Here is a 22,236-nt window from a genome sequence, read left to right as displayed (position 1 = left end):
TTAGTGCTTCTTTTATTCTTATTTTTCTTTTTTTTACTTGTATTTTTCCACGCAATTTTAACACATCTAAATATATTTTTGTTTTTATTTTTTACTCGTTTCCAACGTATAGGTTTTTTTATTGAAATTTATTTTATATTTATTTTCAACACATCGATTTAATGTTAGGTTTATTTTTTATGCACATTTAAAAAAAAACAAAATCCAAAAAAATAAATACAATAACTTAAATTAGTGCAAAAAAATTGTTAAATATAATTCAAAACCCGTTTACAAATAAACTATAGATACAATAACTTAAATAATTAGTTTCACTAATCTTAAGAAGGTCATATTAATTTGAAGGAGAGTGAAACTTTCTAACTCTTCACATTTTTGCATCATTTATTCATTTTTCATACGCTCATTTTCCATTTGTTTCGTTTGTTGTTCCAGTTCTTCTCTTGTCTTTTGTTCCCTTCCCAATTGTTCTTCCATCTGTGCTTGAATTACTTGTACCTAAACATTTGTTAACAATTTGTTAAATTAAGAATACCGTTTTGTTCAATACAAGTCAATGAGTCATATTGTTTAAGAAAACAGAACCACATGATATTTAGTGCCAATCAAAGTATCATAGTGCATAATTGATGTTCTACCGTCAACTTCACTTTGTGTGTAATGTGTTATCCTAGTTTTGATTAATCTATAACATTTTCTTATCATGAACTTGAAATCCAAATATCCTAGTTTTGTACTCCATTTTTGTCTTATGATTCAAGATCCATTATTTTCAAATATTTAATATGAATCTAATGCCCTAAATACTTGTATTATAAAGTTGCTGAATGAAATCAACCTCAAGCAAATGTTTGCGAAAGTTGCAAAATGAATTAAACATATATATATATATAATAATAATAATAACAACAACAATACCTCTTCTCACGACCTTCAAGCATCGCAATGTAATCCAAACCCACAAGATATAAATGATGTCACTGTCACCACAAAATGGGTATCCAAAGTGCTTATCATGGATATCCAGCCCTACGACCTCTTGGTGCTTGCACCTTCAAAACTTAATTGCATTACAAAATTACCATTTTTAACCTATAAACCCCATATATTGAAAAAAAAAAACTATTACTAATTACCACAATGAGGTTGAAACTCTCATAAACTCATCAAATTGTTTTTTCCTTCTCTATTCAATTATTACATTCCTTTTTCGTTCGTTGCATTTGTTCTTTCAACTCGCTTCTTGGTTTCCTTTAAATTTGTAGCTGTTTTTCCATTTTGGCTCGAACTTTTTCAATCTGAAAGTTGTTAAAATATTAGAATTGTAACAAGTACATATAATAAGTAACCATGGTACATTCGTGTTGGGTTTATGGAGGCTTAATTGGGCCTGGGTTAGAAGACATATTTAGTGGCAGATTAGTTAAATTGAAGACCGATGGCAGTCTGGCCCGTTTATTTAATTAAAGCTCATCATTAGTTTTCTTTGGTAGTAAATTGTAAACCCTAGTATGATCTCTATTAATATTCCTTGTACTTGTAATTCCTCATCACGAGTGAGGCGGGTAGCAATAATAAAATACCCTGGTTGCAGCCTGTGGACGTAGGTCAGTGTAGACCGAACCACGTTAAATCTCGCGTGTTCATCTTCGTTTTTATTTCTCTTGCAGATTATATTGTGTTTGTGTGTGTTGAAATACCCGAATCCCTAACAGTGGTATCAAAGCCAGGTTACGATTACACCCGGAAAAACACGATCGCGAGAGAAAAGATTTGTGTCAGACTTGATTTTGTATTGGCAGCCGGCCTTACTTTTTCATCGAAGTTTGTCACGCCGCCACCATAAAAATTCCTTCACCATCTATTATATTGCAATTAATTATTGTTTGAATTAATAATACAATTGTATTGTGTTTGAGAATACCACAGCCACCATCGACGCAAGTAAAATAATCAAAAAGTCAACAAGATATTCTCCAAAGACCAATTGCTAATTGTTGGAAGTCCTTTGCTCAAGTCTTCGGCATCAATTTCTTGATCAAAAAGAAACCGAAAACAAGGTTTATGTTTCTTAATTAGTTTTAGTTTCTGATTTTTAATTACGGGTTGAATTGGTTCAAGTAATATTGGTCGGTTTTGGAGTATCGGGTTTGGCTTTGTTTTTTATCATTGGGTTGTGGCGTTTTCCGGGCAGTTTAGCCGGGTGGTTTTGTGGTGATTAGCGAGGGTTATTTTGTTTGTCCGAGATTATTTTTGTTCTGATTGTGTTACCGAGATCCAAAGTCGAAATTCTCAGTTTGAGATAATGGCAGAAGACGGAAATGTTATGATACAGAAGTTTGATGGGCAAAAGTTTGGTTGGTGGAAGATGCAGGTTGAAGCGCTACTTTATCAGAAAGACTTGGATGTGGTGCTAGAAGATGAAAAACCAGAAAAGATGTCAGAAGCAGATTGGAAGAAGTTAGACAAGAAGGCTAGGGCTTGTATTACTCTGTCGTTGTCGGAAGATGTGGCGTTTAACATCATGAAGGAAACCACGGCGCGTGGTATGATGGATGCACTATCCAACATGTATGAGAAGCCCTCTGCAGCAAATAAGGTCTATCTTATCCAAGAGCTAGTGACTACAAGAATGAAAGAGGGTGAGTCTATTGCAACGCATATTAATAATCTTAATTCGATCCCGTCCCGCTTAGTGTCAATCGACATTAAGTTTGATGATGAAGTTCAAGGTCTTTTATTATTATCCTCTTTGCCCGGCAGCTGGTCGCAAACAGTGACTGCGGTTTGTAGTTCGTCTACAAAAATTACTTTTGATGGGATTCGGGATTTGATTCTTGGAGAAGATTCAAGACGCAGAAGTTCAGGTGAATCACCTAGTAATATATTTGTCACAGAAGGTAGAGGTAGGGGAAAACAACGAGACAGTAGGAACAGGAAGAGGAGTCAGTCTAGGACTCGTAAAGATATTGAATGCTGGGGTTGTAAAAAGAAGGGACACTTCAGGAATCAGTGTCCAAATGATAAGAATGAAAAGAAAAAAGTCAACACTGCAGAAGAATGCCCAGAGGATGAGTTTTTTGTTCTTAGTGTTGATGATAATGTTGATTCCTGGGTCATGGATTCTGATGCTTCATTTCATGCTACCCACAGCAGTGAAGCATTGCAGAATTTGACGGAAGGTGATTTTGGTAAGGTTAAACTGGCGAACAATGATGTTCTTAATGTTACGGGCATGGGTGACATGAATTTAGTTACTTCAGCCGGTTCATGGACCTTGAAGGATGTCAGAGTGATTGCAAGCTTAAAGAAAAAGTTGATTTCTGTTGGGCAGTTGGATGAACAGGGACATGAGGTTAAATTTTGGAACGGGCAGTGGAAATTTGTTAAGGGAAATCTTGTCATAGCTCGAGGAAGAAAGAGGGGTTCATTGTATATGGTTAGTTTATCGTCTGAGGGAGTGACCGACCCAGTTCAGAAGAAGACCAAAGTCCGGTTCACAAAGTCTAGTGGGCAGAAGAAGGTTTGTTTTTTGCAGGAGATAAATCCAGAGCCACAGGTCAGATTCAGGTTGAACGTGCTAAAAGAGGTTCAGAAAAACCAGTCAGAGGTTTTCTCGGCAGTGGGAGCACCGGCAGTCAGTCAGTCAGTCAAAGCTTTAGCCAGAGTTACCAGACAGTGGGTTAAGAGAACCAGTATTTCAGCGTTTAAAGTCTTTCCAGAAGATTACCTGCTTAATATGGAGAGTGTTGTTTGTTCTCAAGGTATTCCAGGATTCGACAGTTCGTGTAAGTGGGAGCCGGTAGGGACAGAGAATGAGTCGGTGGCAGTTGTAGCCATGACTGATGTGTTGGAGCTCGGGGGAGCTTCAACGGGCGTTCAGGTTAACTGATGAGAAGGCAGACGCAACCAAGAAGACGAGGAAGATACAAGAGGTACAAGTGATCACAGTGGAAGACAGTTTGAAGATTAAGCCTCTAAGTGGGAGATTGTTGGGTTTATGGAGGCTTAATTGGGCCTGGGTTAGAAAACATATTTAGTGGCAGATTAGTTAAATTGAAGACCGATGGCAGTCTGGCCCGTTTATTTAATTAAAGCCCATCATTAGTTTTCTTGGGAAGTAAGTTGTAAACTCTAGTATGATCTCTATTAATATTCCTTGTACTTGTAATTCCTCATCACGAGTGAGGCAGTAGCAATAATAAAATACCCTGGTTGCAGCCTGTGGACGTAGGTCAGTTTAGACCGAACGACGTTAAATCTCGCGTGTTCATCTTCGTTTTTATTTCTCTTGCAGATTATATTGTGTTTGTGTGTGTTGAAATACCCGAATCCCTAACAATTCGCATGTGCATCGGTTAGGCGCTCTCATGTGATTTTTTACACAGCATAAGGTCTTGCAGCAAGTCTTCTATCATTAACTGATCAACAACAAGATTAGAAAAGCTTATGAACTTTCTTTTGTTTAACCGAACATTTTATATAACCTATATATGATGTAAACAAATGAGCAACAATATACAACAAAAAGTAGCATTATCAATCAAAAAATAACCTAGTTATAGATTACTCACTTTCTTAAAGAACTCATCATTAGAGCTTATGATTATTAAATGTTATTTATGTCTCTGCATTCAAGTAAACAAACAGATATTTACACAATGAATATATAAACCAGCTTTTAAAAGATAACTATGCACACCTTATTAACATTAAACCGACATCCCATTACATATATCCTCTAATTTTAGTGCTTTTGCAACATATAATCAGACCTTTCATATAATCACACAATAGTGGATTATAAACAACTTAAACACACTAATTGTAACATGAATATTACAATATATAATCTTAGATTATAGACAAAGCATGATAAATTTTAAGAAGCAATAGATAATAGCAAATACAAGTTCTTCTTTTAACAGGCATAGAGAAATTATAACCAAAATTTACCACACAAATCGACTAACAAATCGATTAATTTGAGATGCATAAGTACCAATTAGCAAACGGTCGCAGACAAAGCAGAAACCAAAGCAAACAAAGTATATATGTAAGTGCAAAGATTAACCTACACATATGACGGTAGATGAGGGCTGCCAGAGAGGTAACGGAGGGATAAAATGCATCGGCGAGCGGTGGTGCTGCGCAGTTCAGTGAGGAAAGAAGGTTATAGCCTAGATGAGGTATGCAATATCGCACCTCGTTTACGATGTGTATCCAGTTTGAGGAGTTGAAAATTTTATGGGGCGAGGGGAGGAAAATTTGGTGGGATTAGAAATTATTTTGTATGAGGGAAAGTGAAAATTGAGCGGGAGATGATAAATTTGGGTTTGAAAATTTTATTTTGATCAAATACATTTAATTAAAATTCAATTTAATACTTTTTATTTTAATCCTTACAACATGTCCCGACAAGGGATCGTTGGTGAGGCTTACGTGCTCTCAGCCGAAAGGCTTCGGTTACAACTTTTGTTCAAAAACTCGATGGTTTACGGGATTCTGCAATTCACATCAAGTATCGCATTTTACTATGCTCTTCATCGATGCATGAGTCGAGATATCCGTTGTCGAGTATTATTTTCCTTTGTAGTATGTGAGACTTTAACCTAAGACCAGCCCCCCCCCCCCCCCCCCCGGCGGCTCTCAAAGTCAGATGTTTAAAAGCTTTTTCTTTATGGCATATGGTGTGGTTGTGTTGTGGCTACCAATGATCGTAATACCATTAAGAGTCGAATGATTCCGCTTTGGGAACAACATGAGATTGAAATTACCTAGATGTGGTAGTAGCAATAGTGACCAACGTTGGTGCTGGAGTTGAAACGGGAGCGCCACCTCCACCTCCACCAGTTCCACTTCCTCTAATTCATTCGCTGATCATAGTGAATGGTTTTAAATGTGTGGTTCGAGTATGGATGGCGCCAATGAAGAACCGGTAAAGCTCAACGAGATATATAGAAGAATAATCTTATATTGAATGGTATTTCATTGTACAAATGATTTCTCACTCAATCTAACCATAAAATCCCTCATCTCGTCATGCCACATTCTATCCAAGTACAAGCGTATGTATACTAGGTGAAGAGAATACTTTGTTGGTCCATCCTGTAACGAGTTGATAGAGATCAGTTCTTTATCATTGGTGGGGAATTTTTTATTCCTATCACCCCAGGTGTTCCTTCTGTTGGTAATCGTTTTATTCTCTTTTTGGGTATGATCTTATGCACGCTAGTCCACTACAAAGTATCTTACGTCGTTACATAACACTTTTATTATCTAAATATAAAACAAATTTAATATATCTATACTCTATATGATTTACTGCTATAAAATCTTAGGTATTACTCCCTAGTCTACCCCCCCCCCCCCCCCCCTCCCTAAAAAAAATGAACCACCAACTTGCTTTGTTGTGATGAGCTCTCATTCGTTGACTCGATTTGGCTTCAATTTATGTGGGTTATAACACTTCCTTAACCCTTTCCCCTTTTTCTCAAACCCTAAACCTTAATTACCTCCTCATTATATGAGCTGCACACCAACATGTTCCTTCTGCTACACCACAACTGAATTCCCTATGAATCATTCACCACTTCCCCAACCCCCTCCATTTGGTTATCGACAACATAGACACAGAATCTGTCTGGTGGTGGCTCGGTCTTCCCTAACATACCTACAATTCCTAAGCCCATAACTAAATTCTGATCGTACAAGTATCAAACTAACAAATTAAGATCAAATTATTAGACAATAACACATAATGCAATGACATCACTCGGATCTCGGATCGGTTTAGTAGAACGAGTAAAAGATTGGAAATTACCTTCAAGAGTGCCAAGAGTTGTCTAGGGTTGATGTGACCCCTAGGCTCTACTCTTTCATATAATGGCCCAATGGGCTTGACCTTGGGCCAATACAAAATAAACGATAAATACGTACATGAAATCGACATAAATGCAAACTTATTACACGAGTCTAATATTCATGGCCCTACAACCTAATAACTCAACAACAATGATCTTTAGTCGTGCTTGTTGAATATGTCCTCGAAAATAACTTGGTGACACCGACATTCCCCTGGTTATGAGACTTCAAACTGGTTACGACTCTGCTACACCTTAGAGTTTTAACGCAAACACACGGGCTTCACTTGTACTGGACTATGACTGCGTTCACGATCCCATACTCGCGGCGTACAAAGACAATTCGACCTTCTTTCACCACCATTGTATAACTCATACTCGACATCTTTAAAAATAATTATAAACGTATATTTTTTTTCAAGTTTCCAACGCATTTCAAAAAAATATATATTATTTGTTTTTTTGATATTTTTTCTTACACATTTATGACGAAAAATATTACAAAAAAATTATGTGTTTTTCTACAATAAATTTCTTAAAAATATGAAAACCAACATTGTTAAAAATAAACATCATAAGAATTGCTTTTGAACATTTGCTACGCATTTGTGACGAAATTTATTATCTATTAATTTGGTTGGTTTTTTTACACATTTATCACAAAAATGTTAAATAAAAGAGCCTAGCTATTTTTTTGGGAAATGTGTTGGAACATTTGCTACGCATTTCCAACACAATTTCTTTTTGTTGCTATCTCGTCACAATTCCCTTGCAAATTTAGGGTTCTCTTTTGTCGTAGGAACTTCGTTGGAAGTGTGTAGGAAATAGCACTCGTATGGAATGTGTTGGAAATTTCCGTAGGAAACAATACTCTTTTCTAATAGTGGTTGACTTTGCAACATAATAAGATGGAGTATAAATAACAATTATGAATAAACATAATGAACTATTGATACATAAGAAAGTGAAGAAATTACAAGGACACAAATGTATATAAAAAAATACACCACACATAATGAAAATGAAGAGAATGACACTTAAACTAAGAGAACATCAGTATTTGACAACTGTTTATGTGAAATCAGACCTCTTTTAACCATTGGTGTGCATCTATATAAGGTCCAAGCAATTTTGACGTCCAATAGCTTCTAGTCGATACTTCTCGCTTGCGATCTTCAGCCTTTGCTCATTCCTTTTTATGTGTTCTTGATCCGAATCTGTAAGTGGACCTGATTCTGTCACCTGAGTATTTGGACCATTGGAAGAATATTGGAGGTTATGAGTATTGGTTTGAGCTGAAACAAAGCCCACATGTTGACCATGCATGTGTGCATATTGATGGGGAGTATTTTGTGTTTGACCATTCACAGGAACATAAATATTTTGTGACACCATTTGATGATGAGTACCAGCTTGAGCACAATGCACATGAAGGTCAAACTCACAATCCGAACAGGAATAGGATAATCCAGTTCCGATGAGTTTACAGAAGTTGCAATAGAAGGAATTGGAGGGATAAGTAGGGTAAGGAACTAAACTTAAAGGATGCTCGGGGTGGGAAGGGTGTTTTAGGGACCGAGTTGCATGAAAGCATTGCTCGTGTAACACGAAATTGCACTGCCAGCAAACGTATGCTGTTCCATTGACCAACGAGTTGCAGCCGGAGCATGACATTTTGGCAGTTTCATGTGCTTGGTGCGTGATGAGGTTATGTGCATGGGTAAAATGCTTGAACCCAGAGTTCATCTTTTCTTTATTTGTTGTATGTGTGTTTGTATCAACTTCAAACATACGAAATGGATGTAAATAGGAGTGTATTATGTCAAGTTGCATAGCCTCGGAAGTTGTTTAAAGAGTAATGGAATCATAATGGAAACGTGAACATGTTGGTCAACTTATAAAAAGTCAGATTTAAGATTTGTCCAATGGCAATAGTTTAATGTAAAATTAAGAATTGGACTTGGTCAAGCATTAAATGTGGGATTGTCAACCCTTTCTATCTCATGAGGTAGCATGTTATATGAAATTTGATTGACTAAATTAGAGTTTAATTATCCATAACTCACTTTTTAAAATACATTTACATAATAATATAACCTTGTAAGCATTCAAATCCTTATTGTTATAGAGCGGTGATCACTTCTATTTTAAATAAAACAGAAAGTGAAAGGTAAAAACTACCTGGTTAATGAGATGTTTAAAAAGTGAAGAATTTCGGGAACAAGGAGTGGAGTGGAATGGATATACGGTGAGCATAGTTAACCTTCATTCAAACCATTATACATCATGGCGTTCATGCAATTGTGGTTACGTCTTTCTATCCCATATCCTTTGTTTAATTTGTTTATCGATAAGAAACTATTTGTTTTTACCCGGCGTGTTGCGCGGGCAGGTGGGATATATTTATGTGCTGTCACGTTGCAATGGTGCACTAATGTGGATTTGGTTGATATGGGTTAAGTTCGTTAAGATGCTAACACTCAATTAAAAAAAATCAATCTGTGCGTTAACGCAGAAAACAGTAGCAACGCTCGTATAACTAAAATTTAACATATTAAAAAGTTTGCAACGGTGACGACGCTAATTTTGTTGCACGCATTGAGCGGAGAATTTGGTCAGTACAACCCAAGCGAATGTGAATTCAATTGGTATTGACTATATTCGTTACGCTACTGGAATAAACCTAAAAAATAAATTTATCAAATTAACATATTAAAAATAGAAACCAAACAAGTGCCGGCACTCGTATAGCGCATTATAAAACTTAAACATATTTAAAACAATGCTTATTTGAATGTTTATTTGGTCTGTAAAACCATGGTGTTGGTTAAGGCCAAACGTTGTGGCTCGGTATTGGTTATGCTCGTTACAGTACCAGAATTAAACTAAAAAAATGTTGAATTAACACAAAAAAAAACAGAATTACAGAAATTGTCCTTTATATTTACACCAAATTTCAGTGGTTATTCTTTATCTTTAAACTTAACAGAATTTGTACTTTACATAATTACATTTTCAAATGTTGCACCGTTTATCCTTTAGCCCTAACGTAGTAAATTTTTCTCTTTAAGTAAGGTCATGTGCAAGACACGTGATAGCAAATTGGTCATTTTATCCTTTATTGTTAAAAAAGTTTTAAAAATTAAAACTAAAATAATATATATTATTACTCTCAATCTCTCCAAAACCCCAAAATCCATCAAACCCCTGTGTCAACAAAAATTTACTTTTAACGCTTACTAACTCATCATATAGATTTATGGGTTTTCTCCCACCACCAATATCAACATATTTGAAAAGCCACGTTTATAAAAAAAAAAGTCTTTGCCTCCTCAATTTGAATCAAATCATTGAAACGACCACATATCACCACCGACAGCTTCCATCGTGTTCTTAATAATCGGAAGCTATAGAAGATTTTTAATCTGCTAACCCTTCCTCGTATGGATCTAAATCACCGTCACCTCCATCTTCGTCTATAGTTATAATTTTCAGATATAGTCTTTCTACAACATTCATATCTGGTTTGTCTGTCACGTTTTTAGATATGAAGCAACATTGCAGGTGTAAAATCAAATGGTGTCCACAATTTAGTTATATCAAATAGCGGTGTGAAGTCGATGCATTTTTATGTCATATTTTTAGATCTGAGGAACTCCTCTCTGACGATTTATAGTGATCTCGGTCAGGTTTTTGCTCGGAATCTAGAGAGGAAAGGTGATTCGATGGTTTTTGGTCACCGGATACAATGGTCACCGGAATCAACGAATCTTTGGAGAAGATGAAGGGAATGTGGATATAAGAGAGAGAGAGAGAAGATTTGTGTTTTTCTTTTTAGTTTATTTATTAATTTTGTTAAGTAAATAAGTTGATTCATCAATTTGCCCTCATGCGTAACGCATGTGACCCGAGTTACGAGACATACTAACTGGGTTAGGGCAAAAGGACACACGGTGTAACATTTGGAAACGTAAAGTACAAATTCGGTTATTTTTAAAAATAAAGGACAACCATTAAAATTTGGTTTGAGTTTCTGAAATAGTGTAAAAACAAGTGATTCAAATCATTGCTATAAAAGACAATTTCTGTAATTCTGTCCATAAAAGAAATTAAAATATTTAAGACGGAGTTTATTTGCTCTATAGAACCCGGACATTGAAACTTGAGCGTTGGTAAAACCAAAGCATTATTGGTAAACCTACACGTTGGTAAACTCGAGCATTTTTTATCATGAGCATTACAGCGGTGAGTAGATGTGAATTCGTTCGATTCTGGTTATATATGTTACAGTACTGGAATTAAGACCAAAATAAAATATCAAAAATATAAAAGATGTCATGGCCCAATGGTAATATGACACTTGGCCCATTAGGTTCCCCTTATTTATAGTATAGTAATAATTTTCTTCAAATCATTCGATAAAAGCCTATTCACCCTCTCTAGATTTTAACAAGCCAATTTTATAACCATATTACATTCTAGCTATCACTAATACCACATGTCATATGCATGGTACTAGAAGTTGTTAGACGGTGCCAAATCGGTCGATTAGGGAGTTGTGAGTACTCGGCGTAGTCGAATAGTACTCACGAATTACTCTACTTGACCTAGGTGGAGAGTACTCGGGGATTGCACATCTAATACTTGGCACTTAGATACGACTTTACAGCCATGATCATATGTCTTATCACTTGATCACAACAATAATCTTGAGCTTGACTACTAGATTTTGTCCCAAATTACCAAATATTTTGTTCTTTTTTACCATATTTTCAGTTGTTCAACATATGTTATTTCAATTGATCTATTTAGTTGATTTCATATGAACCCCTTAAAAAAATTGATGCTCTGTTTTTAATATCAAGTTCTATTTTAATTGAATCATACAATTCAGTTGATTTCATCAAACAATGGGTCACCAGTGGATGATACGAAGAATAAATGTGGAAACTATGGAGTTATTAGAAAACGAAGGGTCGATTAGTACAAATTTTGCAGAAGAGGCGTGGGAACGATGGGTTGCAGATGAAGGATGAAATAATCCTTTAATTACAAAATTTCAATCGCCAAATTCTTAAATTTGTATGATTAGTACGTTTATTTTACTTGTATTTGATCCAAACTCTAAATAAATGTTATTAAACTCACCTTACTACTATTACTCGACCTTTATTGAATCTTTCCTACGCCTATCACAACATCTCACTTATATAGTGACGATTACTAGTTTATCTTACTAATAATAGGTTAGTTATCACCATATCATCATGTTAGCATCACTTACCAATCTTATTAATCTCACATTTGAAACCATATATGATGCTAGATGGAAAAACTTCATAGTATTGAAAAAGTAAACATTGGGTATACATAAACTAGCACGCGGAAATCTTCCAATCATGATGAGTACTTAGAGAGTATGTTTAAAAGAAACTTTTGTGAAAGTCTACGATACTTTTGTGGTGGTGTGCGCTATTTACTTGTACGAGAGAAATAAATTTTGTGTAGATCGACATCCATGGACATTCAGCTTGTGTACGAGCACATGGAAGTATAAACACAGGGTTCCTGGTTTCCTCCCACCAAACGAGGATATTTTTGTGATATACTGATATTGCGTTGTTCAAACATACCCATGGGGATTTTCAATCGGATCTCGTGTGGAGCATATTGTATGTGCCATACACGATCTTGATGTTCGGTTTTATTTAATTTAGATTTGTTTTTTATTTAGTATGGACTTTTTTTTATTACTAATATATTATTCTTAATATTCTTGTCACTGTTATTATTTGTTTGAATTATATCCATTACATTATTGATTACTTGAATCATAAAATGATTATTATTTATAGGGCTTAGTTTTGTTTATTAGTCTTTTATATTTACTTAATCTATTCATGATGTATACTAGTTAACTTGTCGGTTTCTTTAATGTATGTTTGGGCCCGAGACCTTGTATTTTTGAGCCCATTGGGCCATTAATAATGAAAGAGTGCATGATATGCTCACACATATATAATGTGAGACATACTCATGCACAACACAACCTTTTGTAAAAACTACAATCTTATCCTTTCACATACTTTCCTCTCCCTACCTTTCTACTTTTGGGTAATAACCCAACACCACAAGATCCGAGATCTTCATAACCACTAGTGATTTCCGCTAGCTAGTGGTCCAGATTGATCCAAGAACACTATTTGTTTGTTGTTTGATCCGTATTTAAGAACCTACAATTGGTATCAGAGCTTTCGGCTCTAATAGTCATGGTTCTTGGCCACAACCTTGGATTTTGGTCTTGTTTGTGTGTTGAAGACTTGTATTAAAGTGTTTAAGTGGGTCTACGGGTTCACTTGTTGATAAAAGAGTGTTTGCGAGCTTAAAAGAAGTGTGTTCTTAGTCTCCGGGTTTGTGAAAAAGGGTGTTTGTGTGATTCTTGTGTTGTTAAGAGTGTTAAAGTTCAAGAGTATGTATGGTTTAAGCCTTGAAATTGGTGGTTTTTAGATCTACAAGTGTTCTAGTGTTTCACTCGAGCTTCCATAAATAGATAAAGTGTGATAAGATGTGCAAAAGTACAATCTGTACTTTCTATAAACCAGACCTGATCAAAATTTTAACCATTCGAATCGAGATCAAACCATTAAAATCGAATACAAAAACCATTTGAATCGAATTAAGAAACCAATCAAATCGAAATTCAAAACCAATCGAACTGATTCACAATTCGATTCGATTGATTTTTCATTTCGATTCGATTTAAATTCCAATTCGATTTAATTGAAATCCTATTCGATTTGTTTATCAATTCGATTAAAAACATTTTAAATTCGTTTCCTTTAAACTTAAGTGTCTGGTAGAATCTGTTTGTAAACTGTTTGAACCAAAGACTTGATTTGCATTATGACTACTGAAACTGAGGAGATAAAGAACTTCATAATCTTTGAGATGAGGCCGGGACCACCAAAAAACTTCCTAAGTTGCTTAAATGGGATAATAACTTTGAAGAATTCAAGTGGTGTTTCAAGAATTACATAAGAATAACTAATTATGCTCTTCTTAGAGCAATTGAGATTGGTCCTCACATTCCTACCACTGATACTGCTGATGGACCGGTTCCCAAGCCTATGACGGCCTATAATGATGATGATAGAAAAAGTTAAGTGATGATCAAAAGGTCTATGGTGTTCTAATTGTGTGTCTTTCACTTGAAATTTCTCAAACCTTAAGGGAACACACCACTGCTAACAAGTTTGAAGGGAATGTGGAAATGAGGAACTATAAGAAAGACATGTTGAAGGGTGAATTCAATAGGTTCAATCATGTTCAAGGAGAAACTGTTGGTTCTCTTATCCATAGGTTTGAGACTTTGATCACCAAGATGAAAAGTTGTAACATCCCGAAATTTACAAGAATAAATAATTAATATATTATTTATTTAAGACGGAAAAGATTACTTGAGTTAATAGAAAAATAGTAAAATAATAAAGATAGAAGAATAAGTAGGCTAATTAGATGTAATTAATTATGAACCAAAAAGGAAAGATGGGCATAAGGTCCATGGGCTTAAGGGAGTATAAATACCCCTTAAAACCTAATCCTTTCCATTTTCATACATCTCTACACCATAGCCTACACTATCAAAACACACACTTAATCCAATTCCCGTTTTTGAGAAAACCACCCACAAAGACACAAAGATTCCCGGAGATCTAGCCGTCAGATCGGTCTCAAATTTTAACTTAGTGTTTACGGTATATAAATGAAGATTTCCACCGATTAGATCTTCGATCAGAGGTGGGGAAGTACGTCTTTTATTAGCAAAACCGTAGCAGCTCAACATGAAGATTTCCGGCCACTGTTCCACTATTCCGGTGACTGTAGCGGCCGTTTCCGGCAAAGTTGAGCTGATGGGTTTGTAGATCGGGACGAGACGGTTCCGCGTCCGCTTGAATCACTCAAATCGGAGTTCGTTTGATATGGTTCTGAGCATCTCGAGTGATTTCATACAAAAACCTCAAATGTACGTTTTTGTTAAAAAAGCTTACTTTTCTTGAACGGATTTACATGAAAATAACTAGGATGATTGATCGGGTCATGATAATTGATAAAGTAATGAACTTGATGGTAAACGGGTTAGTTGGTTCGTTTCGGGTAAAACGAGTAGTGTTCGGTTTGTGAAAAGAACAGGTGTACGAAGTCGGTTTTGCATGAAACTTAGTAGGATAGTGAAACGGACCTTATTATGTGATAAAGTTTCAAACTTGGTGCTAAAAATGAACTTAACGAACCCATGGCTATGTACGGCTCGTTAAAGAAAGCCCTAGATCTAGTTTTGGACTTTTTAAGCCTAAAGATCCAAACTTTACGATTCCCCGGGTCAAGTTTTACCCAAAAAAGACCATGGGAATGATCACGGGTTTGGTTAATATCATGTCCAAGAGTTTCACGATGAAACGGAGATGATTTTGGGGGTTAAGCTGCTAGGCAACTTCGCCAAGTTAAGTTCGCCTAAAGCTTAAGTTCGCTTAATGTTTAAGTTTGCTTAAAGTAAGTTCGCCTAAAGCTTAAGTTCGCTTAATGTTTAAGTTCGCTTAAAGTTAAGTTTGCCTAAAGCTAAAGTTCGCTTAATGTTTAAGTTCACTTAAAGTTAAGTTCGCCTAAAGCTTAAGTTCGCTTAATGTTTAAGTTCGCTTAAAGTTAAGTTCGCCTAAAGCTAAAGTTCGCTTAATGTTTAAGTCCGCTTAAATTAAGTTTGCTTAAAATCTAAGAAAAAGTAATATGATACAATAGGACGAGTAATTATACGTGAAACTCATATACAGTTAGCCGAGCTAAGTTAAAGAAAGGGATTATGATAAACGGAGAAAGAAACAGGATCCAGGTGTGTTTCTAGCCCCATATTCTGTTATGTTTTCGGGCTGTGTGCATATTCGATGTGATAGTTAATACACTTACCTTAGCTGGTAAGTGTATGCCTTATATGGTTTATATGTTATGTATGTATATCTTAAATGTGAATGAAAGCTTGTCGGTATGTGAACGATCTTCGGATATTGCACATGCTAACAAGGGAGGTATGTTTATGATAGATGAATGTGTATGATAGATATATGTACAATATATGAGTATGTATGAATGATTAAAGAAAGTATGTATTTTATGGGTATGTAAAGACGGTATGTACGAAGATGAAGAAAGAGGGACCAGACCCTAATAATATCTGAGATAGAAGGGACCAGACCCTAATAATATCTGAGATAGAGAAGTAAAAAGGGACTAGACCCTATTAATATCTAAGATAGAAGGGACCAGACCCAAATCCTAATAATATCTGAGATATAGAAGTAAAAAGGGACCAGACCCTAATAATATCTGAGATAGACAAGAAAGGGATCAGACCCTAATAATATCTGAGATAGACAAAGGAAAGAGAGACCAGACCCTAATAATATATGAGATAGAAAAGGACAGTAATTTATATAGTATGAAAGTATTAAAGTACGAACGTATGTATGAACTTATGTAATGTAAGTAAATTAGTAAAGTAATCATTATGTATCTTCGGATGCATAATTGAAGGTAAGCGTTTGTATTGTATTTTGTGTGATTTACTAGAACTCACTCAGCGCAGCTGACTTTTAGTACGCACGCAGGTGAGTAGAAAGAGGCAGTTCGCTTGATGAGGACACATGGCATCGAATTGAAGACACTGGCGTCTCAAGGGAATGTTATGATGTTTTAAAGACTATGTTTTGTTTTTAAATGACTATGAATGTTTGATAAGTCAAGATTTGAAAGTTATGTAATGTTTTATGGTTGAAGTTTATTATTCCGCGTAAAGTTTTAATGAACTCTGATATTTAGAACTGCGTTTATAAGTAAATCCAGCACCAAATGTAGGGTACCGGTAACGGGGCCTTACAAGTTGGTATCAGAGCATAGTTCGAGAGATTTAAGCATCCTAAATGCTTAGACTCGAACAGAGAATGTGATTTAAGTTATAAAAGAAAGAAGATGCTAGTTCAAGATAGTCACGTGTCACTCAAGCAAGCTCGGTAAAGGTAAAATATATGATTAATTTCATGTATAATGTAAGAATGTTTAAGGAAGTTTGCTTAATTGCTATAGAAAGAATTTTTGAATGATAGCTTAATTGCTAAAGAAAGAATGTGTGTATGCTAGATTTATTGCTAGGGATAAGAATGTAGGTTATATGTATGTTATGATTGTGTGTGAAATAGAAACTAGCACAAGTGAAATCACAAAGGGAAATATGTAGAACCTAAGGAGTAATGTAAAGAGTTAATTACACTTGGCCACTGTCATTAACTACTTACCTTACGAATCATGTGCTAAATAATTCCTAGAGTGATAACATTTGTGTTTCCTAGAGATAAGATAGATGACTACTACAAAAGGGACGAGCGCGAAGAGGTCGTACTGGACGTCGTGGTAAGACACTTGCCAACCAGACACCTGTTGAAGAAGGTGTGATGAAGTAATATACGAAAGCAATAGGACTTCAATTTTAGGAAGTAATGAAGAAGGATCACACTTGGAGCTTGTAGTCAAATATTAATGGAGCTGCTAAATTGTTTCGCACTACAATGCCAACAATGTTCGATGAAGCATCAAAGGCAGCCCGAACTGGGAAGTCCAAGTGGAAGCAAGATGAAAGAAACAGAGATAATCCAACTAGAATAACTCAAGATTGTAATATGTCTGCAATAGTTAACTCCATAGAGGAACTTGCTGGAATCACGACTAACAAAGAGAATGATGATAAAAGCAAAGATGATCGAGAGGGACAGGTGAATGTCGAGGCATCCTAATTGAAAAGGAATGAAAGGACGAGACTACATAGTGTAGCGAATATGAAAGAAGACGCTAAGAAGGATGTAGTTGTGTACCTGAGACTTTATGGAAGAGACCACTAGCGATACTTTCGTCAAAGTATGAGAATGGTTAAGAATTGTAAGGTTGAACTAGAGGGACGTGAGTTCCTTTCTACTCTTTATGATTGACCTTAAGAGAGTTCGATGTCGTTCGGGAATGGATTTGACGTTTGAGTTAAAGATCGTATAGCATGTAAGAGTAAGTTGATAAGGTTTATGTCCTTGGATGGCGGTATAGTGACAGTTTATGGTAATAAGGAAAGTTTAAAGCCTAACGCCATTCCGATGATAGAAGCTAAAGGTTTGTAAAGGCAAGGGTGCAGTGCCTACATGGCATATGTTGTCAAAGCTACGACCGACATGAAAGAAATGAAGGATGTTCCTGTAGTATGTGATTAACAAGAAGTGTTCCCGTAGGACCTTCTGGGGTTAGCACTGGAACTAAAGGTAGGATTCTAGATAGAGTTAATACCAGGAGCACAGCCCGTCGCGAAAGTACCTTACCGCCTGGTGCCTCCAAGATGAAAGAGTTAATGTCCCGTCTACAAGAACTCCTCGACCAAGGCGTTCTATGCCGAGTATTTCCCTACGTGGTGTACCGGTGATGTTCATGAAGGAAAAAGATGGAAGTATGAGAATGTGTATAGATTTCTACGAGTTGAACAAGCTTACTGTGAAGAATAGATATTGCCACAAATGGATAATTTGTTTGATCAAATGCAAGGTGCGAGTTGGTCCTCGCAAATAGACCTCAGAGCAGGCTATCATCAGTTGAAAGTGAAAGAGACAGACATCCCTAAGACAACATTTCAGACGCAATATGAATACTACAAGTTTCTCGTGATATCATGGATAGACGAATGCTCAAGCAACATATATGGTTATGATGAATAGGGTGTGTCATCCGATCGTGGACAAATCTGACATTGCTTTTGTTGATGATAATCTTGAAATATTCAAGGAATAAGTCCGACCATGATGAACACTCGAGAGAAGTGTTGGAGATGTTGAAGAAAGAGTAAATGTGTGCTAGGTTTACAAGGTATACCATTAATACATGTCATAAAAGTTTGGATATCTCTTTAAGCGGAAAGAACGGAATATGAGGCAAGATGATGGCTAATGCTGATAAAGGATTATGATTGTGAAATCAAGTATTTCCCTGGTAAGGCTAATGTGGTCGCTGACGTGCTAAGTCGTAAAGTTGGAGAGGCTATCATGACGATTAAGTTGTATAAATTAGTTAGCACTTCGGATATCATGAGCGAGATCTGCGAGACGCAATAGAAGTTATATCAAATGGGAGCATGATGAAGAAGAAAAGGAATGAATTATCGGGTTACATAGAGATTTGAAAGATAATACTTATGATGTGAGAATCAGATTTGGTCGCAGGTGGATTTGTAGACATGCGAGATCCACCAAGATGTATCAAGATTTGTAGATAGACTACTAGTGGCTGAGTATGGAAGATGCAAGTGATATGATATGTCAGTAAGTGTTTGACTTGCTCACAAGTCAAGGCAGAACATCAGAAGCTGCATGAAAAGGAACAACCATTAGAAACACCAAAATGGAGATGGGAACGCATCACCATGGATTTCATAACTTAGCTACAGTGTACAGCTAGAAACCATGATACTATCTGGGTGATTGTGGACCATTTGAAGAAAGGTGCACACTTTATACCAATATGAGAAGCTATCTCATCGGAAATGTTAGTTAAGGAGTTCATTAGCAAGATTATGACAAGGCATGGAGTGCTATTGTCAATTGTGTCAAACATAAATAATCGGTTTACATCGGGGTTTCGAAAGGAAGGAATTTTATTACATTGAAGGTGGATACTGATGAAGGTGAAACCCTTAAGTAGAAGTCAAATGAAGATGAGTTCATGATATATAGTAGTTTTGAAGAATAGGATACTTTTCCTACACAGACAAGAACAACCGCAAGTATTACAAAGGTGAAAACGACAGTAACGCAGAAAGTGGGTACAAGAAACCAAGGACAAAAGCTGGAAAGACATGGAGGGAAGGCGTAGAGATGGCTTAGACTTATGTTATTGGAATTAAGTCTTAACATGAATGATAAGTGTGTAATTGATATTCATGTGATCACCAACGGGAAGTCCTCTAGGTCGGTAAAAAAAGAATGGTATTATAAATATCCATATGAAGGCCAACACATGCTCAGAAAAGAAGTCGGTTAAAATAAATTGTTATGATATGTCAGACAACCTGCTATGCAGCAATAGACAACAATATTCAGAGGACAAGACGAGATTTGATTAGTCGAGTGAAGAAAGATGTATCAGCACGGACTTCATGATCAAGCTACCTTGGACAGCTATAACTCGTGAACCCTACATGTTGATGCAGAGCTGAGAAATAGAGAAGGTATAAGTGGTGACTTAAGGAGTTCTCCAACAAGTTATGCAATGGATGTGCTCAAAAATTGCAAGATGTGTTCTACCTTAAGGTATGGACAAATGGATTTAAAGAAATAATCATTAAGGAGACTCTGGAAATGTTTCCTTATGTTCTGAATGTATTGCAAGCAGTATATTTGCTAAAGGTTGTGATTGGACGGAATGGTCATTCAGTGCTCAGTGTAATGATATTAAGTGTAATGTTTCTATTTAAGGACAAGAAAGAAGAGTATGCTTGTGGAAGTGATATGCACTAGCAAGTATAGATAAGGAAACGTATCATCAAGGACTTCATGGACAAGCTACATAGAAAGCTAAAACTAATTAACATCACTCGATGATCGTGAAACAAAGGATAAACCGGTAAGTTAGGAAGCTAAGCCGGTTCAAGAAAGAATGTGAATACAGGAAGTATTCCTTTTACAAGGACTAAACAGGTTTCGAGGACGAAACCTCTTATAAGGATGGTAGACTTGTAACATCCCGAAATTTACAAAATAAGTAATTAATATATTATTTATTTAAGACGGAAAAATTTACTTGAGTTAATAGAAAAATAGTAAAATAATAAAGATAGAAGGATAAGTAGGCTAATTAGATGTAATTAATTATGAACCAAAAAAGAAAGATGGGCCTAAGGTCAATGGGCTTAAGGGAGTATAAATACCCCTTAAAACCCTAATCCTTTCCATTTTCATACATCTCTACACTATAGCCTACACCATCAAAACACACACTTAACCCAATTCCCGTTTTTGAGAAAACCACCCACAAAGACGCAAAGATTCCCGGATATATAGCCGTCGGATCGGTCTCAAATTTTAACTGAGTGTTTAAGGTATATAAATGAAGATTCCCACCGATTAGATCTTTGATCAGAGGTCGGGAAGTACGTATTTTATTAACAAACCGTAGCAGCTCAACATGAAGATTTCCAGCCACTGTTCCACTATTCTGGAGACTGTAGCGGCCATTTCTGGCGAATTTGAGATGATGGGTTTGTAGATCGGGACGAGAAGGTTCCGTGGCCGCTTGAATCACTCAAATCGGAGTTCGTTTGATATGGTTTTGAGCATCTCGAGTGATTTCATACAAAAACCTCAAAGGTACGTTTTTGTTAAAAAGGCTTACTTTTCATAAACGGATTTACATGAAAATAAGTAGGATGATTGATCGGGTCATGATAATTGATAAAGTAATGAACTTGATGGTAAATGGGTTAGTTGGTTCGTTTCGGGTAAAACGAGTAGTGTTCGGTTTGTGAAAAGAACGGGTAAACGAAGTCGGTTTTGCATGAAACTTAGTAGGATACTGAAACGGACCTTATTATGTGATAAAGTTGCAAACTTGATGTTAAAAATGAACTTAACAAACCCATGGCTATGTACGGCTCGTTAAAGAAAGCCCTAGATCTAGTTTTGGACGTTTTAAGCCTAAAGATCCAAACTTTACGATTCCCCGGGTCAAGTTTTACCCGAAAATGACCATGGGAATGATCACGGGTTTGGTTAATATCATATCCAAGAGTTTCACGATGAAACGGAGATGATTTTGGGGGTTAAGCTGCTAGGCAACTTCGCCAAGTTAAGTTCGCCTAAAGCTTAAGTTCGCTTAATGTTTAAGTTCGTTTAAAGTTAAGTTCGCCTAAAGCTAAAGTTCGCTTAATGTTTAAGTTCGCTTAAAGTTAAGTTCGCCTAAAGCTTAAGTTCGCTTAATGTTTAAGTTCACTTAAAGTTAAGTTCGCCTAAAGCTAAAGTTCGCTTAATGTTTAAGTTCGCTTAAAGTTAAGTTCGCTAAAGCTTAAGTTCGCTTAATGTTTAAGTTCGCTTAAAGTTAAGTTCGCCTAAAGCTAAAGTTCGCTTAATGTTTAAGTCCGCTTAAATTAAGTTCGCTTAAAATATAAGAAAAAGTAATCTGATACAATAGGACGAGTATTGATACGTGAAACTCATATACAGTTAGCCGAGCTCAGTTAAAGAAAGAGATTATGATAAACGGAGAAAGAAACAGGATCCAGGTGAGTTTCTAGCCCCATTTTCTGTTA

At 36.0% G+C, this 22,236-nt stretch overlaps 1 pseudogene; it reads right to left on the bottom strand.

Annotated features, from left to right (window-relative positions):
• Positions 1 to 5,432: 5,432 nt before the first annotated feature.
• LOC143597688 (5.8S ribosomal RNA) lies at positions 5,433 to 5,582 on the bottom strand (annotated as a pseudogene).
• Between the last annotated feature and the right edge of the window lie 16,654 nt (positions 5,583 to 22,236).

The sequence above is a fragment of the Bidens hawaiensis genome, unplaced genomic scaffold (assembly GCF_021521415.1).
Source record: "Bidens hawaiensis isolate Kalapana, Puna unplaced genomic scaffold, B.hawaiensis_p1.1 tig00048850_1, whole genome shotgun sequence".
Lineage (NCBI taxonomy): Eukaryota > Viridiplantae > Streptophyta > Magnoliopsida > Asterales > Asteraceae > Bidens > Bidens hawaiensis.
Note: the sequence above shows the minus strand (reverse complement) of the source record. Positions and strands in the feature narration are given on the sequence as shown.